This window comes from Schistocerca nitens, chromosome 6 (assembly GCF_023898315.1).
Source record: "Schistocerca nitens isolate TAMUIC-IGC-003100 chromosome 6, iqSchNite1.1, whole genome shotgun sequence".
Classification (NCBI taxonomy): domain Eukaryota; kingdom Metazoa; phylum Arthropoda; class Insecta; order Orthoptera; family Acrididae; genus Schistocerca; species Schistocerca nitens.
Window position 1 is genome coordinate 458,147,360 of NC_064619.1, and position 26,811 is coordinate 458,174,170.

The window sequence follows — 26,811 nt, forward strand, 5'->3', positions numbered from 1 at the left end:
ACAATTGATTCCAAACGTGTTTTGTCGTTTTTGGTGTCGGCAGTCTGCATGCTGATTTGATGAAACTATTTCCGCAAATCAGTCACGTGCAAGTCTTTTCATTTCTGCATAACTAATGCACCCATCATACATGTGAACCCGTTGACTGTACACAAACCTTCGTCTCCCTCTACAATTTAAATCCCTCCCTCCCTACCTTTCCCAATATTTCCCTTTATTCCTAGCTTTACTATTACTTGGTGCCTCAGGATGTGTCTGCGTTTAGTTAACTTGTGCCTTTGCTACTACTTTCTCCCCGACTCGATTCAGTACATTTTTAAAAAGGTGTTTAATTTGTGTTTAACCTACCCCTCAAATCTTCTGTTGAGCTGTATTTCAAAATACTTGCTTTCCTTACTTACACTTTTAAACAGTCTAACGCACACGTATTACTTCCTCATACGATTTTCTAAAACTACATTTTTTGAACTCTTTACGTATGCAACTGTCAGTTACTTTTTCCCAAATAATATAACTCGTCGATTTATTTTTGTGTCTTAGTTCCTAAACTAATTCTCTTCACTACATATAATGTACTTAGACAACACTCCGTCATGTGTATTTTTATTTGTGCTGATGTTCATCTTATAACCTCTTTTTTTGTGACTCACAACCTGTACTGATATCTGTAATCATATTGGCACTAAGTGGTAAAACGTATATATATATATATATATATATATATATATATATATATATATATATATATATATATATATATAGGGTGTCCCAGCTATCTTGTCCACCCAAAATATCTCTGAACAGTAACTGCTATTGGAAAACGACTTTCACCGGTATCAATGTAGGGCTGGGGCCCATGAATGTACATATTTGGAAGCATTCTAAAACGAAAGCATATGTGTATTTTAACACAAACTTATGTTTTTTTAAATGGACCTCCTATATTTTTTCTTCGGCAATCCATGGCATGACAAAGCACACACACAATGGCGTTGATTGCATCGCAATATTCCCATTACATCCCGAGATATTAAGACGCGAAGTTGACGTTTGAAACACCCGACATGTGCTGCTAGCGCACGTCCTGAGGCTCAGGCGTGAACCCCATGCTGCCCGTAATCGCGATGTGATTGACATGCGTAATCACTTCCATACTTATCATGAGGTCCGAAACGAATAATACGGTCTGCTGCCATCCTGCATTAACGTCGTGCATTCCAGCAGGTATTTATCCCATAGGCTAGGGGTGATGCGGTTCTGTAACATATCTGTGTACCGCAACGTTAGTCCTAAAGTTAACTTCGCTTATCGTTAATCCGTTACTAAAAAGGTAATGCCGTTCAAAGTTAAAACTTTACTTTACTGTAGATCTACGCAAGTGACAGTTAATCATTCACTCGTAATAGTAACATTCATGTTGATGGTTTTAGTGAAACGGGTGGACAAAAAGTTTTACCGTTGTTTAGGTAAAAATGTTTTGATTTGGGAAGTTCAGGTAGGACATAGAAGATGAATGTAAACATGTTTAACCAATTAGTTTTATTATCACATAATTATCAATGCTATGTTTATCTAATGCGTTAAATGACAAATTGTTGCAAACAAATGTTTCTTAACATCACTGGGTAAAATGGCCCTTAGTAGAAACTTCCACTGTGACACTAGCACTACATACTAAACATGGCGTTCACATCTCATGCTCAAAGTGATGCCCATTGGCTTGCATACATAGGGTCACTCTGCGGATGAAGGATGCCCTACTTCGTGCTACTGTTTCCTATTTGATGGCTGTACAAGCATCAATAATGCGATGTTTCATGTCCTCTGGTGTTGTTGGTTCATGTTGGTAAACAGCATCCTTCACTGCTCCCTAAAGAAAATAATCCAGCAGTGTAAGGTCCGGAGATCGGGCAGGCCACCTAATTGGGCCACCTCATCCAATCCACCTACCAGGGAACTTACGGTTCAGAAGTCGTCGTGCTCGTAAGGCGTTATGTGCAGGGCATCCGTCATGCTGATACCACATGACCATTCTCCGGTACAGAGGTACGGTGTCCAAGAGAACAGGAAGATTGTGTCCTATAAATATGGAGTATTATCTGCCATTTTGGATGCCATTTATAAACAAAGGTCCGATAATGGTATCTCCAATAATCCCACACCAAACATTAACTTTCCACGGATGTTGATGCTCTACCTGACGGAGCCATTTTGGATTGTCTGCGGACCAATAATGCATATTCCTCATATTGACAATTCCTTTGTTGGAGAATGATGCCTCGTCGGTAAAGAGAACATCTGCAAAAAAATTTGGATTAGTCAGAAGTTTTGCTGAGTCCACCGACAAAATGTTACCCTATTGCGGAAGTCATTTCCATGAAGATCCTGGTGTAAATGAACATGGTAAGGATGAAATTTATCTTCATGTGTGTACATTATACTGTACAGTATAAGTTCCACAATACAAAGTTTATTCACAATGTGTACTACCTCCGTGCCGTCACTAGATTACTCTGATGCACGACTACACTGGCAAGCGGTGTACTGCACGCCAAAGCAACAACAAATGGGATGCTCGGAGGGTGGTGGAGTACAGGAGTTTGCATGGGTCGCAAATCATAAACAAGGCGAAGTGGTAACTGTGGCAGTAGTGGGAACTACGTTGGACACTTGACTAGGTAGAGCCAGTCCCTGCACGACAGGCACAATGGGTCATATAACGCATTAGATAAACCTTATTTTGGGGGTGCAGGATAAATAAGACAACCTGACGGGTGTACACCGATCAGTACTGTTCATATTGTGGTTTTTTTTTTTTCTTTTTTTTTTTTTTTTTTTGTCATCAGTCTACTGACTGGTTTAAAGCGGCCCGCCACGAATTCCTTTCCTGTGCTAACCTCTTCATCTCAGAGTAGCACTTGCAATATACGTCCTCAATTATTTGCTTGACGTATTCCAATCTTTGTCTTCCTCTACAGTTTTTGCCCTCTACAGCTCCCTCTAGTACCATGGAAGTCATTCCCTCATGTCTTAGCAGATGTCCTATCATCCTGTCCCTTCTCCTTATCGGTGTTTTCCACATATTCTGTTCCTCTCCGATTCTGCATAGAACCTCCTCATTCCTTACCTTATCAGTCCACCTAATTTTCAACATTCGTCTATAGCACCACGTCTCAAATGCTTCGATTCTCTTCTGTTCCGGTTTTCCCACATTCCATGTTTCACTACCATACAATGCTGTACTCCAGATGTACATCCTCAGAAATTTCTTCCTCAAATTAAGGCCGGTATTTGATATTAGTAGACTTCTCTTGGCCAGAAATGCCTTTTTTGCCATAGCGAGTCTGCTTTTGATGTCCTCCTTGCTCCGTCCGTCATTGGTTATTTTATTGCCTAGGTAGCAGAATTCATTAACTTCATTGACTTCGTGACCATCAATCCTGATGTTAAGTTTCTCGCTGTTCTCGTTTCTACCACTTCTCATTACCTTCGTCTTTCTCCGATTTACTCTCAAACCATACTGTGTACTCGTTAGACTGTTCATTCCGTTCAGCACATCATTTAATTCTTCTTCACTTTCACTCAGGATAGCAATGTCATCAGCGAATCGTATCATTGATATCCTTTCACTTTGTATGTTAATTCCACTCCTGATCCTTTCTTTTATTTCCATCATTGCTTCCTCGATGTACAGATTGAAGAGTAGGGGCGAAAGGCTACAGCCTTGTCTTACACCCTTCTTAATACGAGCACTTCGTTCTTGATCGTCCACTCCTATTATTCCCTCTTGGTTGTTGTACATATTGTATATGACCCGTCTCTCCCTATAGCTTACCCCTACATTTTTCAGAATCTCGAACAGCTTGCACCATTTTATATTGTCGAACGCTTTTTCCAGGTCGACAAATCCTATGAAAGTTTCTTGATTTTTCTTTAGCCTTGCTTCCATTATTAGCCGTAACGTCAGAATTGCCTCTCTCGTCCCTTTACTTTTCCTAAAGCCAAACTGATCGTCACCTAGCGCATTCTCAATTTTCTTTTCCATTCTTCTGTATATTATTCTTGTAAGCAGCTTCGATGCATGAGCTGTTAAGCTGATTGTGCAATAATTCTCGCACTTGTCAGCTCTTGCCGTCTTCGGAATTGTGTGGATGATGCTTTTCCGAAAGTCAGATGTTATGTGGCCAGACTCATATATTCTACACACCAACGTGAATAGTCGTTTTGTTGCCACTTCCCCCAATGATTTTAGAAATTCTGATGGAATGTTATCTATCCCTTCTGCCTTATTTGACCGTAAGTCCTCCAAAGCTCTTTTAAATTCCGATTCTAATACTGGATCCCCTATATCTTGTAAATCGACTCCTGTTTCTTCTTCTATCACATCAGACAAATCTTCACCCTCATAGAGGCTTTCAATGTATTCTTTCCACCTATCTGCTCTCTTCTCTGCATTTAACAGTGGAATTCCCGTTGCACTCTTAATGTTACCACCGTTGCTTTTAATGTCACCAAAGGCTGTTTTGACTTTCTTGTATGCTGAGTCTGTCCTTCCGACAATCATATCTTTTTCGATGTCTTCACATTTTTCCTGCAGCCATTTCGTCATAGCTTCCCTGCACTTCCTATTTATTTCATTCTTCAGCGACTTGTATTTCTGTATTCCTGATTTTCCCGGAACATATTTGTACTCCCTCCTTTCATCAATCAACTGAAGTACTTCTTCTGTTACCCATGGTTTATTCGCAGCAACCTTCTTTGTAACTATGTTTTCCTTCCCAACTTCCCTTTTTAGAGATGTCCATTCCTCTTCAACTGTACGTAGATACGTAAAACGTGCAAGAGGAAACCATTATGTGCTTATGAGAGTTGATGGCAGCAGACCGTATTATTCGTTTCGGATCTCTTGATAAGTATGGGGGTGTGATTACATATGTCAATCACATCGCGATTACGGGCAGCATGGGGTTCACGCCTGAACCTCAGGACGTGCGATAGCAGCGCATGTTGGGTGTTTCAAGCGTCAACTTCGCGTCTCAATATCTCGGGATGTAATGGGAATATTGCGATGCAATCAACGCCATTGTGTATGTGCTTTGTCATGCTATGGATTGCTGAAGAAAAAATGTAGGTGGTCCATTTAAAAAACATATGTTTGTGTTAAAAACACATATGCTTTCGTTTTAGAATGTTTCCAAATATGTACATTCATGGGCCCCAGCCCTACATTGATACCGGTGAAAGTCGTTTTCCAATAGCAGTTATTGTTCCAGAGATATTTTGGGTGGACAAGATATCTGGGACACCCTGTATATTCGAGCTCATATGGTTGTTTTAGATAACTTGACCATAGCTTTGGGAAACATATAGGCTTTGTTTCATCAAAATCGAATCAGGAAGAAAAAGATCGCGTTTTAAAGTTTCATGTAAAAACGTTCTATCTGTCTGTTTGAACACTCTAATGTCCTCCATAGGGTTTTCAGAGTAGCTTGAGCATTCCTTGGGCACCGTGTAGACTTTATTTCATCAGAATCCGATCCCGGTAAAAAAATATCGTATTATTCATACTAAAATTGTAAACGCGAAAGTAATTTTTTCTGTTACGGTTTCACAACTAGCCTCCTGAACTTATTTCAACGAAATCTGGTATGGAAGTAGCTTGAACCCTGTGGAAGAATATGAGCAATTTTTGAACGTTTTTAGTACAAGATACTTGTTTTCTAATTTACTCATCTTGAGAAGCAGGTAGCGATCTGGAACCGCGCGACCGCTACGGTCACCTGCGAGGTCATCAGTTCCCTAGAACTTAAGCCGGCCAGGGTGGTCGAGCGGTTCTAGGCGCTACAGTCTAGAAACTCGCACCCGCTACGGTTGCAGGTTCGAATCCTGCCTCGGGCATGGATGTGTGTGATGTCCTCAGGTTAGTTAGGTTTAAAAAATGGCTCTGAGCACTATGGAACTTAACAGCTATGGTCATCAGTCCCCTAGAACTTAGAACTACTTAAACCTAACCAAACTAAGGACATCACACAACACCCAGTCATCACGAGGCAGAGAAAATCCCTGACCCCGCCGGGAATCGAACCCGGGAACCCGGGCGTGGGAAGCGAGAACGCTACCGCACGACCACGAGCTGCGGACAGTTAGGTTTAAGTAGCTCTAAATTCTAGGGGACTGATCACCTCAGAAGTTAAGTCCCATAATTCTGAGAGCCATTTGAACCAACCACAAACCGTGGATGGTAACTGTGGCCTCTGTGAGATAATATGGTTTTCAAGATGATGGTGTACCGGCTCATACGAGCCATTTAGTCCAAAACTGGCTCTCCGATAACGTTGACATTTTCTGATCAAAGGACTTTTGGCCCCGAATAGCACGGATTTGAACCCCCTCGACTGCTATGTTTGTAGCGTAGTGGAAAGAGTTACCAGTAAGACGAGGCACCCTAATGTCGTGAATCTACGCATCGCTATAGTATCAGCTTGCGTGAATATGGACAGAGCTGTTTTAAAGAGTACGTGCGATCGCTTCAGGACAGGACTGGAGGCGATGACTGCGGCTCAAGGGAGTTACGTCGAGTAATGTTACTCTTGACAGATACCACTAGTTATATGTAAAAGGATTTTCATTTTGATTTGTTTTTTCTTTCAATTAATTAGCTTTTAAAAAAAGTGTCATTTGTCCGGATTTAAGCCCCGCATCCTGTACTTCAATGCTCAACTGGATCTGTGGACGGATTCAACACGCCACGCACAAGACGCGTTGGGGAAGCTTTCGTTCTATTAACTAAAGACTATTGAATGGACAGAAGAAACTGCTCACTAACAGAAAGACTTTGTACTAGAGAAAACACATCAAACAAACAAAAGCGTTGTACACTGACAGGCCAATTATCGAGTGCAAGGAAGGACTTAAAAAATCTCTGCACCATATGTGTAATAGGATGAAACACTACTCCACCGACAATCTTTCCGACGTCGTTGAGGGATATCTTTAAGTATAAGGTACCTATGGTCTCCGGAATCTTGTTACGTAGTAATAATGTCATTATGCTTTATTCGTGCTGTTATCACAAACACCCTTGATTCTGTGAAAATAGCTTAACGCCAGTGAAGAAGCGTCTAATATGCAACAATGAAAACGTACAACACAGAGTAATGCAACATACCCATAGACAAAATACTGTACTCTGCAGTGGTTGCCATCTCTACGCGAACACCGAGCGAGGTGGCGCAGTGGTTCGACACTGGACTCGCATTCGGGAGGACGACGGTTCAATCCCGCGTCCGGCCATCCTGATTTAGGTTTTCCGTGATTTCCCTAAATCGCTCCAGGCAAATGCCGGGATGGTTCCTTTCGAAGGGCACGGCCGACTTCCTTCCCCGTCCTTCCCTAATCGGATGAGACCGATGACCTCGCTGTCTGGTCTCCTTCCCCAAAACCAACCAACCTCTACGCGAACAGCTGAACACAAGATCTTGCATCTTTCGTCAATTAATTTCATGAAACAACACTCGAAGTGAATGTAGGCGAACTCTTCTTCGGCAGACCTATCCGTACAGCTGTTTATTATAGCTAACGTACAACTAACACTGCCGGAAAAAGAAACCGAAGACAGAAGCGAGCAGCACTAAATGAAAGCTGGAAAGTGAAAAGTAAATTAGGTACAGCTGTTGTCAACAGCAAGCACATAGTGCAAATAGGAACGAGACACACAACGCATACTGTCGTCGTTTGTACTATTGTGGACTATTTTCAGTGCAATACAGATAAAAGCTAACTGGAAAAAAAGCAATAACTCTGTAACGAGCAGCTGGAGATACTGAGTTCCTGATACCAAATTACTCAGAAAGTATTCCTCAACAATGTATGATAGTTTGCCAGATTCACACTGTATGTTCTGTCACACTAACTCAGCTGCATCTTAGTACGCAAATACGGCTGAACAACTTCGGCTCCTGTGGTAAATATTTCCGAAGTGTCGTAAAATAGAGTACAGATGTCCTCTTCTACTGACTTGAAAGTAAATTCCAAGGTCAGTAGTTAGTCATCAGAAAAAGAGCAATAAATGTGCCTTAGAGTTGGGTACCATTAATTCTTACCATTTTACTTTAAGTTATTAAAACAGCTCAATATAAACTTCAACTCTTTTAATTCGCTTATTGATTACGGAAAATCTCTAATCTCTCCTGTACTTCATTTAAGTTTTCCGCAACTTCTAATAACAGAACCTCCTGGGCTTCGTATATACGTAAAACCGCGGCAACAGTCAAAATGACCGACATGTTCTTCTGTTTGAGTTCGAGAGGTGACTGCAGCGGAAACAGCCAGGAACATTTGCGCCGTGTACAGGTATAATACCATTTAACAGAAAACGGCAAGAAAACGGTTTTCTCGTTTTAAGGAGGATAGTTTTGACATTAGTGACTCTCCACGTTCAGAAAGACCTTCGGCATTTGACGAAGAACATTTAAACGCATTAATCGAGAACTGGGAAATATGATGAACTGTGATCATTTCACCATTATCCGACATTTCCATGCAATGGGGAAGGTTCAAAAATGGAGAGTATGCTCTAAGCCAAAAACACAAAAATCAGCGGGTGATCATAAAGGAACCTCTGCTTCCTCGTCATCAGTTGGCTCGTGAACTGCAGCCACGATTCCTATGCTGTATCGTTACTGGGGACGAGAAATCGTGTCTTTATGCTAACATTAAGGAAAGGCAAACCTACGTTTCTAGCATTTGTAGACTTAGAGAAAGCTTTTAACAATGTTGACTGGAATACTCTCTTACAAATTCTGAAGGTGGCTGGGGAAAAATACAGGGAGCGAAAGGCTATTTACAATTTGTACAGAAACCAGATGGCAGTTATAAGAGTCGAGGGGCATGAAAGGGAGGCAGTGGTTGGGAAGGGAGTGAGACAGGGTTGTAGCCTCTCCCCGATGTTATTCAATCTGTATATTTAGCAAGCAGTAAAGAAAACAAAAGAAAAATTCGGATTAGCTATTAAAATCCATGGAGAAGAAATAAAAACTTTGAGGTTCACCGACGACATTGTAATTCTATCAGAGACAGCAAAGCACTTGGAAGAGCAGTTGAACGGAATGGACAGCGTCTTGAAAGGAGGATATAAGATGAACATCAACAAAAGCAAAACGAGGATAATGGAATGTAGTCGAATTAAGTCGGGTTATGCTGAGGGAATTAGGAAATGAGACACTTGAAGTAGTAAAGGAGTTTTGCTATTTGGGGAGCAAAATAACTTATGATGGTCGAATTAGAGAGGATATAAAATGTAGACTGGCAATGGCAAGGAAAGCGTTTCTGAAGAAGAGAAATTTGTTAACATCGAGTATAGATTTAAGTGCCAGGAAGTTCTTTCTGAAAGCATTTGTATGGAGTGTAGCCATGTATAGAAGTGAAACATGGACGATAAATAGTTTGGTTCAAATGGTTCAAATGGCTCTGAGCACTATGGGACTTACCATCTGTGGTCATCAGTCCCCTAGAACTTAGAACTACTTAAACCTAACTAACCTAAGGACATCACACACATCCATGCCCGAGGCAGGATTCGAACCTGCGACCGTAGCGGTCACGCGGTTCCAGACTGAAGCGCCTAGAACCGCACGGCCACACCGGCCGGCTAAATAGTTAGGACAAGAAGAGAATAGAAGCTTTCGAAATGTGGTGCTACAGAAGAATGCCGAAGATTAGATGGGTAGATCACATAACTAATGATGAAGTATTGAATAGAATTGGGGAGAAGAGGAGTATGTGGCACAACTTGACAAAAAGAAGGGACCGGTTAGTAGGACATGTTCTGAGGCATCAAGGGATCACAAATTTAGCATTGGAGGGCAGCGTGGAGGATAAAAATCGTAGAGGGAGACCAAGAGATGAATATACTAAGCAGATTCAGAAGGATGTGTGTTGCAGTAAGTAGTGGGAGATGAAGAAGTTTGCACAGGATAGAGTAGCATGGAGAGCTGCATCAAACCAGTCTCAGGACTGAAGATCACAACAACAAACAACAACATGCTAACATTAGAAAAAGAAATGATTGGTTGAGCCCAAACAATGAAGAACCTCCCAGTACAAATGTTGCACTCATCCATAAAAGATAATGTTACGCATCTGGTAGAACAGCGATGGTGTAGTGTGCTACGAGGTGTAACCATCAAAGCTGAAATTTATTGTCATTGTGAACAACTGAGACGAGACGTTTTGCATACTCATTCCAAGAACAGCGACCAGGGCGACGGCGTGATTGATGATACTCGACGATAACCCCAGCCAGCATTCCTCTGCACTAAATAATAACCGCTGCACTAAATAATAAAAAAAAAGCCTCCTGATCTAACGCCAACAGATTTTCACCTTTCCTGCTCTCTATCGAACAAGGAACTTTCTTTCTGGAGGAAAATGTGCTCCAAACATGGCTCGACGAGTTCTTCGACTCAAAACCACCTGATTCCTACAGACGCGGAATCGACGAGGTACCCCACCGTCGGCAGACTGTTGTAAATAGTGAACAAGAATGTGTTATTGATGACAAAGTCACTGTTACGTGTATCTGTTGAGTTCATTAATGGAAAAAGCGCTACCAACGTAAGCACCGACCTCAGGCAGTTTCAAAGTCCTTGTGCAGTTGTAACACCGGTTCCCGTCAGATCACCGAAGTTAAGCGCTGTCGGGCTGGGCTAGCACTTGGATGGGTGACAATGCGGTCTGCCGAGCGCTGTTGGCAAGCGGGGTGCACTCAGCCTTTGTGAGGCAGACTCAGGAGCTACTTGATTGAGAATTAGCATCTCCGGGAGAGCGGTGTGCTGACATGCCCCTCCATATCCTCATCCAGTGCCTGTGGGCTGGGGATGACACGCCGGCCGGTCGGTGCAGTTGGGCCTTATGGCCTGTTCTGGAGGAGTCCAGTTATTTCTTTTAAGGCAGTTGTAAGGTGGCACATTTTAGCACCTTACATGATATTTATTTAGAAAATTATATATGACAAATACCACGAGATAGCCATTTCACAGAACGATACTAGTATCAACATATTTACACTACCGGCCATTAAAAATGCTACACCACGAAGATGACGTGCTACAGACGCGAAATTTAACCGACAGGAAGAAGATGCTGTGATATGCAAATGATCAGCTTTTCAGAGCATTCACACATGGTTGGTGCCGGTGACGACACCTACAACGTGCTGACATGAGCAAAGTTTCCAACCGATTTTTCATACAAAACAGCAATTGACCGGCGTTGCCTGGTGAAACGTTGTTGTGATGCCTCGTGTAAGGATAAGAAATGCGTGCCATCACGTTCCCGACTTTGATAAAGGTCGGATTGTAGACTATCGCGATTGCGGTTTATCGTATCGCGACATTGCTGCTCGCGTTGGTCGAGATCCAATGACTGTTAACAGAATATGGAATCGGTGGGTTCAGGAGGTTAATAAGGAACTCCGTGCTGGATCCCAAGGGCCTCGTATCACTAGCAGTCGAGATGACAGGCATCTTATCCGCATGGCTGTAACGCGTCGTGCAGCCACGTCTCGATCCCTGAGTCAACAGATGGGGACGTTTGCAATACAACAACCATCTGCACGAACAGTTCGACGACGTTTGCAGCAGCATGGACTATCAGCTCGGAGACCATGGCTGCGGTTACCCTTGACACTGCATCACAGACAGGAGCGCCTGCGATGGTGTACCCAACGACGAATCTGGGTGCACGAATGCCAAAACGTCATTCTTTCGGATGAATCCAGGTTCTGTTTACAGCATCATGATGGTTTGGCGACATCGCGGTGAACGCACATTGGAAGGGTGTATTCGTCATTGCCATACTGGCGTATCACCCGGCATGATGGTATGGGATGCCATTGGCTACACGTCTCGGTCACCTCTTGTTCTCATTGACGGCACTTTGAACAGTGGACGTTACATTTCAGATGCGTTATGATCCGTGGCTCTACCCTTCATTCGATCCCTGCGAAACCTTACATTTCAGCAGGATAATGCACGACCGCATGTTGCAGGTCCTGTATTGGCGTTTCTGGATACAGAAAATGTTCGACCGCTTCCCTGGCCAGCACATTCTCCAGATCTCTCACCAATTAAAAACGTCTGGTGAATGCTGGCCGAGCAACTGCCTCGTCACAATACGCTAGTCACTACTCTTGATGAACTGTGGTATCGTGTTGAAGCTGCATGGGCAGCTGTACCTGTACACGCCATCCAAGCTCTGTTTGACTCAATGCTCAGGCGTATCAGGGCCGTTATTACGGCCAGAGTTGGTTGTTCTGGGTACTGTTTTCTCAGGATCTATGCACCCAAATTGCGTGAAAATTTAATCACATGTCAGTCCTAGTCTAATATATTCGTCCAATGAATACCTGTTTATCATCTGCATTTCTTCTTGGTGTAGCAATTTTAAGGGCCTGTAGTGTATGTTAATACTGGTACGTAAGATTTTAGAACCGTGCATATTATCATTGGAAAGGAGGTTGGGACAGACATAGGCAAGAATTGTTTGTGATTATGAACAAGTGATGTGGCCGGCAGCTGGTCGGTGCTTCACACGGCGGCTGCTTTGTCGGTTGAGTGGCGCTTGTGACCACAGGGGAGCCTGAGACCTCACAGGTGGAAGAAGAGAGAGAGGGCGTACGTGCGAGACAGAGAGAGACTGTTTTCCTCCGTTGCGGCTAACGGGACGCAAATACGGCGCGCCCATGTAAGGTGGGAGATACGCGGGAAATTTTAGAGTTCTGATTGGACGAAAAGCGTAGGAATACATTTGCGAGGAACGGCACAGTTTGGCGGCAACAAGATCGGGCCTCCGGTGTCGACGGTGGTGCGAGGCGGACGCTGAAGGTCTGCTCCGCAAGAGCTCTCACAGGGGACAGGCGACGTCAGGCTGGTGCCCAGAACGACTGTCGTAATCTACGTGTTGAATTATGGTGGTATTAGAGCAAACAGCTGGCAAAGTAGAGCACTGTAAGTGAAATTTCGTACGCGTTCCACTAGCTCATTGCTTGAGCTCTCTGATTCTGTGTAAGTCTAGGTGTAATTTCAGTAAAACCACCTGCGTGGCCAGTATTAGCCTACGTAAGTTAGAGAAAGGGACTATTAGGTATAGAGTCTCCATGGTATGATAGATAGTTTAGGGAATTAATTTGATTGTAATGTTTGGTTAGCAATATTGCTCATCTTGTTTTTAATGAATAAATGTAAGATTTAATAACAGACCGTAGTCAAAGCATTATCATTTCTGTAGGTAACAAACTACTGATAGAATAAGAGTTTTATTAATGAAATATATTATCATATTAATTCGATGGAAACGATACTGGGGGTATATTCGAGCATTGAAACAGAGCTCGGGTCAGGTAGCAGTAATGAAACAAGGAGTTTCATTTCATTATACCTCCGTACGTTGCACAGTTTCACCTCTACATCTACATCTACATGACTACTCTGCAATTCACATTTAAGTGCTTGGCAGAGGGTTCATCGAACCACAATCATGCTATCTCTCTACCATTCCACTCCCGAACAGCGCGCGGGAAAAACGAACACCTAAGCCTTTCTGTTCGAACTCTGACTTCTCTTATTTTATTTAGATGATCATTCCTACCTATGTAGGTTGGGCTCAACAAAATATTTTCTCATTCGGAAGAGAAAGTTGGTGACTGAAATTTCGTAAATAAATCTCACCGCGACGAAAAACGTCTTTGCTGTAATGGCTTCCATCCCAATTCGCGTATCATATCTGCCACACTCTCTCCCCTACTACGTGATAATACAAACGAGCTGCCCTTTTTTGCACCCTTTCGATGTCCTCCGTCAATCCCACCTGGTAAGGATCCCACACCGCGCAGCAATATTCTAACAGAGGATGAACGAGTGTAGTGTAAGCTGTCTCTTTAGTGGACTTGTTGCATCTTCTAAGTGTCCTGCCAATTAAACGCAACCTTTGGCTCGCCTTCCCCACAATATTATCTATGTGGTCTTTCAAATGGTTCAAATGGCCCTGAGCACTATGGGACTCAACTGCTGTGGTCATAAGTCCCCTAGAACTTAGAACTACTTAAACCTAACTAACCTAAGGACAGCACACAACACCCAGCTATCACGAGGCAGAGAAAATCCCTGACCCCGCCGGGAATCGAACCCGGGAACCCGGGCGTGGGAAGCGAGAACGCTACCGCACGACCACGAGATGCGGGCGTGTCCTTTCCAACTGAAGTTGTTCGTAATTTTAACACCCAGGTACTTAGTTGAATTGACAGCCTTGAGAATTGTACTATTTATCGAGTAATCGAATGCCAACGGATTTCTTTTGGAACTCATGTGGATCACCTCACACTTTTCGTTATTTAGCGTCAACTGCCACCTGCCACACCATACAGCAATCTTTTCTAAATCGCTTTGCAACTGATACTGGTCTTCGGATGACCTTACTAGACGGTAAATTACAGCATCATCTGCGAACAACCTAAGAGAACTGCTCAGATGGTCACCCAGGTCATTTATATAGATCCGGAACAGCAGAGGTCCCAGGACGTTTCCTGGGGAACGCCTGATATCACTTCAGTTTTACTCGATGATTTGCCGTCTATTACTACGAACTGCGACCTTCCTGACAGGAAATCACGAATCCAGTCGCACAACTGAGACGATACCCCATAGGCCCACAGCTTGATTATAAGTCGCTTCTGAGGAACGGTGTCAAAAGCTTTCCGGAAGTCTAGAAACGCGGAATCAACTTGAGATCCCCTGGCGATAGCGGCCATTACTTCGTGCGAATAAAGAGCTAGCTGCGTTGTACAAGAACGATGTTTTCTGAAACCATGCTGATTACGTATCAATAGATCGTTCCCTTCGAGGTGATTCATAATGTTTGAATACAGTATATGCTCCAAAACCCTACTGCAAACCGACGTCAATCATATAGGTCTGTAGTTCGATGGATTACTCCTACTACCCTTCTTAAACACTGGTGCGACCTGCGCAATTTTCCAGTCTGTAGGTACAGATCTATTGGTGAGCGAGCGGTTGTATATGAGTGCTACGTAGGGAGCTATTGTATCAGCGTCATCTGAAAGGAACCTAATCGGTATACAATCTGGACCTGAAGACTTGCCCGTATCAAGCGATTTGAGTTGCTTCGCAACCCCTAAGGTATCTACTTCTAAGAAACTCATGCTAGCAGCTGTTCGTGTTTCAATTTCTGGAATATTCCATTCATCTTCCCTGGTGAAGGAATTTCGGAAAACTGCGTTCAATAACTCCACTTTAGCGGCACAGTCGTCGGTAACAGTACCATCGGCACTGCGCAGCGAAGGTATTGACTGTGTCTTTCCGCTTGTGTACTTTACGTACGACCAGAATTTCTTCGTTGTGGAACCTATTAAAGGCATCTCGCATTGAAGTCCATGCCAAATTTCATGCGTCTGTAAATTTTAGCCAATCTTCGGGATTTCACGTTCTTCTGAACTTCGCATGCTTTTTCAGTTGCCTCTGCAACAGAGTTGGGACCTGTTTTGTGTACCACGGGGGATCAGTTCCATCTCTTACCAATTTATGAGGTATGAATCTCTCAATTGCTGTTGCTACTATATCTTTGAATTTGAGCCACATCTCGTCTACATTTGCATAGTCAGTTCGGAAGGAATGGAGATTGTGTCTTAGGAAGGCTTCTAGTGACACTTTATCCGCTTTTTTAAATAAAATTATTTTGCGTTTGTTTCTGGTGGATTTGGAAGAAACGGTATTGAGCCTAGCTACAACGACCTTGTGATCACTAATCCCTGTATCAGTCATGATGCTCTCTATCAGCTCTGGATTGTTTGTGGCTAAGAGGTCAAGTGTGTTTTCGCAACCATTTACAATTCGCGTGGGTTCGTGGACTAACTGCTCGAAATAATTTTCGGAGAAAGCATTTAGGACAATCTCGGAAGATGTTTTCTGCCTACCACCGGTTCTGAACAAGTATTTTTGCCAACATATCGAGGGAAGGTTGAAGTCCCCACCAACTATAACCGTATAAGTGGGGTATTTATTTTTTACGAGACTCAAATTTTCTCTGAACTGTTCAGCAACTATATCATCGGAGTCTGGGGGTCGGTAGAAGGAGCCAATTATTAACTAGTTAAGTATAACCTCCACCCATACCAATTCGCACAGAGTATCTTCTTCGACTTCACTACAAGATAAACCACTACTGACAGACACAAACACTCCACCACCAATTCTGCCTAATCTATCGTTCCTGAACATCGTCTGAGACCTCGTAAAAATTTCTGCAGAACTTATTTCAGGCTTTAACCAGCTTTCCTTTCTGTACCTATAACGATTTCAGCTTCTGTGCTTTCTATTAGCGCTTGAAGCTCAGGGACTTTCCCAACACAACTACAACAATTTACAACTACAATTCCGACTATTCCATGATCCAAGCACGTCCTGTATTTGCCATGCACCCTTTGAGATTGCAGCCCACCCCGTACTTTCCCGAGGCCTTCTAACCTACAAAAACCGCCCAGTCCACGCCACACAGCCTCCGCTACCCGTGTAGCCGCCAGCTGAGTGTAGTGAACTCCTGACCTATTCAGCGGAACCCGAAACCCCACCATCCTATGGCGCAAGTCAAGGACTCTGCAGCCAACACGGTCGCAAAACCGTCTGAGCCTCTGATTCAGACCCTCCACCCGGCTCTGCACCAAAGGTCCGCAGTCTGTTCCGTCAACGATGCTGCAGATGGTGAGCTCTGCCTTCATTTCGTAAGCAAGACCGGCAGCCTTCACCAAATCAGATAGCCGCTGAAATCCAGAGAGAATTTCCTCAGATCCAAAGCGACACACGTCATTAGTGCCGACATGTGCCACCACCTGCAGCTGGCTGCACCCTGTGCTCTTCATGGCATCCAGAAGGACCCTTTCCACATCAGAAATGACTCCGCCCGGAATGCACACGGAGTGCACACTGGATTTCTTCCCCTCCTTAGCCGCTATACCCCTAAGGGACCCCATTACGCTCCTAACATTGGAGCTCCCAACTACCAATAAGCCCCCCTCTGTGATTGCCCGGACTTTGAAGGCTGAGAATCATCCTCTGAAACAGGGCAGGCAGCTGCATCTGGCTCAGCCGGAGACAGTGCCTGAAACCTGTTTGTCAGACGCACCGGGGAGGCTTTCTGGTCAGCCTCCGGGGACGTCTTTCGCTGCCTGCCTCGCCTTGGAACGACCTCCCAATCAACCACAGGCGAGGGCTCAGCCCCACTGCGGGCAGCAACTGGGGCAACCACAGCAGCAGACTGATCTGGGGACAGACGGGACGAGGTTGACATCCCCGTGATACCCAAGTCCGGCTCCCCACAGTGGTGCCCATTGGCAACAGCCTCAAGCTGCGCGACCGAAGTCAGCGCCGCTTGCAGCTGTGAGCGAAGGGATGCCAACTCAGCCCTCATCCGAACACAGCAATCACACCTCAATGGTAGTAAGAAATATACTATATGCATATTCCTTTTATGACCGCACTCTCTCGCCTTCTATGCCTTCATGTCATTCTGAAATAAAACAAAATATGTAGTCAAATCAAATACGACGTTTCGTCAATTACGACACTTCATATGCAGATCGAAATCACACATATGAATTTACACGCATATTTACGGTATTCAGAAATAAACGATTTCTGACGTACCTTATTATGATACAGTAGATCGTGATGAACGTACCGGCACCTTTTCTCACTATTCGCTAGAGTTAGGACGCTTAATCCATCCCATTTCCAGAATATCAAGCAACTTTTCGCAGAGTGTACGCTGACAAAAAATATCTCGTGAGACCTGAGTTTCTCCTGGCGTATACAGCTTTCAAATAACTTCCGGGAATTCAGCCAGGTAACACTTTCAGCGACCGCCGATATTTCGGCGGGAGAACACCCCGCCATTTTCAAGGCAAACTGCAACGGACAGGCGGCGTACATGCAAATTTAATACCTCGGTTCTCCGACAGAAGCAGGAAAGATAACACACACACACACACTGAACACTAGTGCCACCAAAGATGACCAAAGTCAGAGCTATCGATAGTGTATGAATTCGCAAGTGAGGCAGCATTGACTCTGTTTTTTGACAAGGGAGAGAGCCGGATTCCAAACAGAGTTTAAACAGAAACCTCCATCCCTGTTAACGAGGTTGCTCGCTAATTTAATCTCAACTGCCTCCCTAATGACACTGTCCCAATAGCTGGACGTGCATGCCAATATCTCGGTGTTATTATATAACATGGGGTGACCAGTATCCAAGCAATGTTCGGCAATAGCAGATCTATTTGGCTGCTGTAATCGTGTGTGCCGTTTATGCTCAGTACATCTGTCCTCCACGGTCCTGATAGTTTGACCAATATATGCCATGCCGCAGCTACAAGGAATACGATATACACCCGCCTTACGCAGTCCAAGATCATCCTTAACGGAACTCAAAAGTGCTCTAATTTTAGATGGAGGTCGGAAAACAAATTTCACATCGTATTTCCGTAAAATACGACCGATCTTATTGGACTGTTTCCTACGTAAGGCAAAAAGGCAGTAGACTTAGGTGTTGACTCAGAATTATCATCAATCACCCGATGTACAGTTGGTCGATAGCGCAACGCACGTTCAATCTGTCTATCACTATAACCATTTTGACGAAATGTAACTTCAAGGTGGGACAGCTCAGCTGGCAAAGTCTCAGCGTCAGAAACGTCATGTGCCCTGTGTACCAAGGTACGAAGTACCCCTTCACGCTGAGCCGATTGGTGACAACTATTAGCTTGTAAGTACAAGTCGGTGTGAGTACGTTTCCTGTAGACTGCATGTCCCAATGATCCATCAACCTTCCTCCTAACCAACACGTCGAGAAAGGGAAGGCAACCATCCTCTTCCACCTCCATCGTAAAACGAATGTTCGGGTGGATCGAGTTCAGATGTTCTAGAAAGACATTCAAATTCTCCCTACCGTGAGGCCAAACAACGAAGGTATCGTCAACGTATCTAAAGAAACAGGCGGGTTTTAAAGGCGCCGAATCCAATGCACGTTGCCTTGAAAATGGCGGGGTGTTCTCCCGCCGAAATATCGGCGGTCGCTGAAAGTGTTACCTGGCTGAATTCCCGGAAGTTATTTGAAAAAATATCTCTTCTGTCGAGTTACTGCAGTCATGAAAAATTTTTACTGACAGTTTTTACATGTGTATGTAAGATGTTACTTGCAACTAAATTTTTTACAATTAACACATTTCACTGAACGTTTGTGATCAGTCTTTCCACACAGATGATACCTATATGTCTTCTTACTCCTAGGATCATTTTCTTTCTTTATGTGCAGGGTGGAGATTCAAACAATGTTCTTCTCTCTACTGCTTCTCTTGTAGCATTTTCTCTTGGAAGATGTTCTCGTCTCTTCATACCCCCATCAATTAGTTGCTTGCCAAGAGTTTCTGAAAATAGCCTTTTTCGTTGTAAGGCGGTTGCTATCCATTGGGGTAGGTTGCCTTGTATATTAAACAAGAGTTATATGCAGATATGCCGAAGATAGTTGAGAACACAACTATAGGCAATCTGTTTTTCTTCTTTTTTACTGCATGATTCAGCACACTTTGTCTAGTATGTCCACAGCTCCATTCGTAGCGTTGTAGTCTAACAAAAATTGATGTTTCCTTTTGGTGCTATTACTGACTTTTGCATCGTGATGCAGAGTGCTTTGTACACTAACACATTTGTTTTTCTTTGGGATGTAGGATACATGCATTGTGTTCTTTGTGAGAGGAAATGTTGATGTGTAATTCGGAAACCCGGTGGACTGCAATAGTTTCGGCGGGATGGAAGGCTTGTTTTATCGCACAGTTACAATCATTGTGTCGTTTCTCTTCCTCAGCATTTTTACTGGCTAGTAGGAGGTGGAAAAGAGCTTGCAGGTAATTTTACCCACTTTCAAGCCATAACACAAGTCAGTTACAGCCATTAACCTCGTTTTTGATACCATACTTTCTTCTGAATGCAACAAGTTATTCGTCTACTGTAACAAATATACGGGGATGGCATAATTTAGGTAATATTCATACCCATTTCTGCCACAAATCTCTTATAGCTGTAAACTTATCATTCACATCTTTATAGTCGAATAAACCTCGATATCTTTTTGAACGTTCCTAGTAACGTTGTAGCTCTGAAAACTTGGCGATCTTTGTGCTCATTCCATAAACTTTTGAAATAATCATTATATGACTTACGATCTCCTGCTAATAACAACAGACCTATATAAGCATCTAGGACACTAACGTCTACCATATAAACTCATTCCTTCAGAATCATAGTACGCGAGTATAATGTTTTCATTTGATAGAGGGAAGAGCAATTTTAGATCTGAATATCCATTTGCCTTTTTCGAATTCTGCAGTAGGCAGGGGTAAAATACAGGGAGCGAAAGGCCATTTACAATTTGTACAGAAACCAGATGACAGTTATAAGAGTCGAGGGACACGAAAGGGAAGCAGTGGTTCGGAAGGGAGTGAGACAGGGTTTTAGCCTCTCCCCAATGTTATTCAATCTATATATTGAGCAAGCAGTAAAGGAAACAAAAGAAAAATTCGGAGTAGGTATTAAAATCGATGGAGAAGAAATAAAAACTTTGAGGTTCGCCGATGACATTGTAATTCTGTCAGAGACAGCAAAGGACTTGGAAGAGCAGTTGAACGGAATGGATAGTGTCTTGAAAGGAGGATATAAGATGAACATCAACAAAAGCAAAACGAGTATAATGGAATGTACTCGAATTAAGTCGGGTGATGCTGAGGGAATTAGATTAGGAAATGAGACACTTAAAGTAGTAACGGAGTTTTGCTATTTGGGGAGAAAAATAACTGATGATGGTCGAAGTAGAGAGGATACAAAATGTAGACTGGCAATGGCAAGGAAAGCGTTTCTGAAGAAGAGAAATTTGTTAACATCGAGTATAGATTTAAGTGTCAGGAAGTCGTTTCTGAAAGTATTTTTATCGAGTGTAGCCATGTATGGAAGTGAACATGTACAATAAATAGTTGGGACAAGAAGAGAATAGAAGCTTTTGAAATGTGGTGCTACAGAAGAATGCTGAAGATTAGATGGGTAGATCACATATCTAATGAGGAGGTATTGAATAGGATTGGGGAGAAGGGAAGTGTGTGGCACAACTTGACTAGAAGAAGGGATCAGTTAGTAGGTCATGTTCTGAGGCATCAAGGGATCACCAATTTAGTACTGGAGGAGAGTGTGGAGGGTAAAAATCGTGGAGGGAGACCAAGAGATGGATACACTCAGCAGATTCAGAAGGATGTAGAAGCTTGCACAGGATAGATTAGCATGGAGAGCTGCATCAAACCAGTCTCAGGACTGAAGACCACAACAACAACAACAACAACAACAATGCGAGAAGTGGCATACTTTGTTGGTCATGGAGTCACGAGAACTATATTACACGTTGCATGCCGTCTCAGATGTGGTAGAGGTTCAGTCTTCCATTTTACTGATTTATCTTTTGACATCATGACGGCACTACTTACCATTTGCTATTCTGGAAAATCATCTGTGTCTTCTACTGAAGACGAAATGCTGCTTTCCGAAACATGACGTTCATCCTCCGAAACTACTTCACCAATATCATATACGTTCATCAGCATGTCTGCTATTTCGTCATCTTACAATGAGGCCATCATTTTGAGGGAAAAACTTACAAAATATATAAATTGTCAAGGTAGAACCCTAGTGACCTGGGAAGAAGTGAATCACTTTACAAACTGATTTGGTTACAGGGAGAAACAATTCACCCTTCCCTCGTTTCCACAGACAGCAGTCCATTGTTTAAAACAACAATTCCCTTCTTTACACCCACCTTACTGCAGCCCTACACGTTCCATTGTGGACAAACTGAATATTGTCAGAATTTTTTGTAATAATGAAAGTTAAATTACACAGGGTTAAAAATTGCTCAAAAAGCTTGAGTGGATGCCAGGCTAAAGCTACAAAATATCTTTTCCTGTCAGAATACACTTCACCTAGGGGCAAAAGAAGTCAATGAAAGCCATTTATTAAAACCAAATGTTTTCCAAATTATAGACCATAAAAAATCCTTGTATGTCAACACAGAGCCGAATACCCTATGAGGATTAATCAGCGTGGACTATGTAAACTTTTGTGTGCTTGAAGCAAAATAATAATCGAAAGTTAATGAAAATTCCATACCTTTATTTCAAATTCGTATTATTCGTATTATATTCAATTAAATGAAGTACAGTTTTGTGGGCAACTTTAAGGTCATACTTGTATGCCTACGTGGAAATTACTAAACTAGATAATTGTGTGACGAATTCAATTAATGTCTCCTTAAGCCTCATTTGCCTCATTTTTCTCGTAACGAATTGAACGTGGTATTTACTTGTGTGAAGGAAAACGTTGAAGGGAGGATCCACCAATGTAACTTCCTTTTCACATTTAATTGAACGTGGTATTTACTTGTGTGAAGGAAAACGTTGAAGGGAGGATCCACCAATGTAACTTCCTTTTCACATTTAACAATGTATAATCATAAATTTGTGAAATGAATAAGCTTTTACAAGAGAAATCAAAACAAGAGCAACATGACAACAATTACAAGGGTCCGGACCTACAATCCGCCTGTTATCGGGTGAAACAGCGGTGTTTACTACCTCGCTGGACACAATTTCTCTTATAAAATGCCCTTCTACCACACCTGAAAACATATAAGTAATACTGATGACAAACTATTTCAAATACTCAAACAAATGACGAAAGGTTGGGGGTTAAGATGCGCACCTATGCTTGAAGGTTAAACAAATTAGGAAACAATTATGACAATGATAAGGCTTGCTTCCAAAGCGAGCAACCTTTTAGTTTCAATCAAAAACAAGATGCGACTGAATCCCAACGCGTCCCTTTTGACAATCTTATTCTGACTAAGGCCCTGGTGACAGCTGTTAATATATCAAAAGTTAAATTGCTTCTCACTTACGAAGGCCGCTCTGAAGGAATGGTTTAAAACATTACGTATGAGCACTTATTACAAGAGAACTCACTCAGCGGAACCACAAGATCCACTTAAAAATACACCAATAATGACCCGATCTTTCAAAGACAGAAACGCACAGCTTGGTACAACAGGTAGTTTAGATTATCTCAAATACAATTGCAATCAAGGAATTGAACCGATTAACATCTAAATCTAACCACAAGACACTTGTTTGCTTAATGGCAACCTCTGCCTTGCTACAATTGTACCGACTGTATTTCCGACCGGGAGCTCGTTCATTAAAATATTAATGATCGGGTATGAACTAGAAAGGAAGGCTAATATAATATCAGAACAAATTTTCAAAGGACAACTAGTGTCTAGTACAATACTATGGCCTACATTTAAGACCAAAGAGCCGACCGAGTAAAACTCTGAGGGTCGGGTACAAACCAAAAAATCATTAGGAGGTCGGGTAGACAATGAGATCAATCACCACGAGGATTACAGAACGTTACTCCCCTTTATCAGCAAGCAGCTTCATGGATCCACGGTACGTCGCGGCGGTTGCTGAGTGGTGCCGATGACAGCCAGGTAGAAGGGGGCAACCAGGCCACGAGCGGTTGTCCGACACAAACGTTGCCAACCAACCGACGGGATGTCGGCCTGCTGCTTGAAGTCGACGCTGACCCCGGTGAAGTACTCCGGTACCCTTCCTCTGCGCAGGCCCTCCTTGCATAGCTCGTGGCTTCGGCTGCTCGGACCTCGTGTCCACCTCTTGTCGCGACGCTACGCCAAACCCCAACTTTGGTGCCTCCTCTCTCGGGCCAGGGTACCCGTATATATATATATATATATATATATATATATATATATATATATATATATATATATATATATATATATATATATATATATCGGCAAGCAAAGAGCTTCTGAGGACACAACCCTAAGATACCGACTCTTCCTCATAGATATTGGAGACGGGGCCGCAAGAGGGATAGTCGATACTACCCTTGAGCTAGTGGCGCCAGATAAAACAGTCTACTAAATTAATGGCGCCACGGCTCAACGTATGTTCATAAATAAGCGATTATTATAATTAGTAAATTATTTTCAGATTACGAAGGGTAAGGTTTCCTCGAGGGTTTTTGGGCAGCAGCTGGTCTGTCAGCTCGTTATTATATTCCATAACAACGTCACATTACTAGGTCAGAAAACGCAATAGTGTTCAGCGTAGATGATTGGTATGTGGTAGACCTGGGTTCGAATCCCACTTCTACCAAAGATTTTTGCCTTTGTGGGAGGACTGCTACGGGATGCAGTTCAGCTGCGTGATGAGGAGCTATTTGGTTGAGTAGTAAAGACTCCACGGCCCGGAATCTGAAAAACGGTCGGGAGAGCGGTGGGCTGATCAGATAACCCTCCATAAAGCAACATTGTGAAGCCGTAAGGTCAGTAGACATCCGTTGGGCCTTCATGGCTCGGCAAGGAGCTCGTTTTATAATCAATAGCAGATAGTTTCAGAAGAGAGATTTCTTTGTGTTCCATATGCGTGTGTGTGATAAATTATACCTGAGGATAGTCATATCGCCTACTAATATTGTATCCTGTGGCTTTTATTCATTTGGAAAGAGTGAATCTTTAATAAGGGTAATTACAAGGAGAACTTCCACTGCCACTAGTGAAATCACACCCAATTTAACACATACAAGGATACTAAGTGATTACACTTCACTTCTTTCGGGATTGATGCCCATCGTCAGTATCAATGTGGGTAATGTCCTCTGCAGGCAGTTCGTGGCATGGAAGCAAATAGTTTCCGAAAATTATCTTGAAAAATTTCTTTCCAGCTTGAAGTGAGTGTTCTGACGATGTAGTTCGCTGACTGAGACTAGACTTCCTATCATATCACAGACATTCTCCATGAATGACAAATCAAGGCCAATCAAGGTCAATGAAAGCTCCTTACGTAAAGACTGAATCATGAAAGAGAGAAATCTTGTATGTCTGAATACTAGCTGTAAGCCTTGTAACTTAGGTAGAGAAGTACATTGCAAGCCATACTTGTCATCCCGTTAAGAGGTTGGATAAAATGGAAAACCGCTAACTCCACGCTCGCTAGTTGCGGATGGGAGGTAAAAAGCGACGCAGTTACGTATCATCTATGAGCAAAGAGCCGCAAACACCGTACACAGAGGCGCTTAAATGCAAACAGAGTGACAGTTCGGCAGAGTTCGGGAGTTCCAACGAACGACAGCAGCCTCGTATGAACGAGCCTACAGAAAATGCTATTTAAGTAAGCAGTCAGACTCAGTTAACTCTCTGCACTAAGAAAGACTTGCAACGAGTCGGCTGAGTGCATTCCTGCGCTAGGGTTAACGGTTACCATCGTAAATTTCTCTCCATGTACGTATGTCTGTACGTCGCTTACACTGAGACGAGTTCTAGAACCTAAGGGTTCGGTTAGAGTAATGGAATCTGGCACTCTCGTAGTTCGTGGTCTTTAGTACCACGCATGACTCCGTGTACCCGAACCTTACCAAAGTCATAGTCAGGGTGGCCATTTATTTTGGTAAGTGATTGGAGAATCTAGTAGGCCTCATCCATGCTTTTATACACTCCTGGAAATTGAAATAAGAACACCGTGAATTCATTGTCCCAGGAAGGGGAAACTTTATTGACACATTCCTGGGGTCAGATACATCACATGATCACACTGACAGAACCACAGGCACATAGACACAGGCAACAGAGCATGCACAATGTCGGCACTAGTACAGTGTATATCCACCTTTCGCAGCAATGCAGGCTGCTATTCTCCCATGGAGACGATCGTAGAGATGCTGGATGTAGTCCTGTGGAACGGCTTGCCATGCCATTTCCACCTGGCGCCTCAGTTGGACCAGCGTTCGTGCAGCGTGGACGTGCAGACCGCGTGAGACGACGCTTCATCCAGTCCCAAACATGCTCAATGGGGGACAGATCCGGAGATCTTGCTGGCCAGGTTAGTTGACTTACACCTTCTAGAGCACGTTGGGTGGCACGGGATACATGCGGACGTGCATTGTCCTGTTGGAACAGCAAGTTCCCTTGCCGGTCTAGGAATGGTAGAACGATGGGTTCGATGACGGTTTGGATGTACCGTGCACTATTCAGTGTCCCCTCGACGATCACCAGTGGTGTACGGCCAGCGTAGGAGATCGCTCCCCACACCATGATGCCGGGTGTTGGCCCTGTGTGCCTCGGTCGTATGCAGTCCTGATTGTGGCGCTCACCTGCACGGCGCCAAACACGCATACGACCATCATTGGCACCAAGGCAGAAGCGACTCTCATCGCTGAAGACGACACGTCTCCATTCGTCCCTCCATTCACGCCTGTCGCGACACCACTGGAGGCGGGCTGCACGATGTTGGGGCGTGAGCGGAAGACGGCCTAACGGTGTGCGGACCGTAGTCCAGCTTCATGGAGACGGTTGCGAATGGTCCTCGCCGATACCCCAGGAGCAACAGTGTCCCTAATTTGCTGGGAATCGGTGCGGTCCCCCACGGCACTGCGTAGGATCCTACGGTCTTGGCGTGCATCCGTGCGTCGCTGCGGTCCGGTCCCAGGTCGACGGGCACGTGCACCTTCCGCCGACCACTGGCGACAACATCGATGTACTGTGGAGACCTCACGCCCCACGTGTTGAGCAATTCGGCGGTACGTCCACCCGGCCTCCCGCATGCCCACTATACGCCCTCGCTCAAAGTCC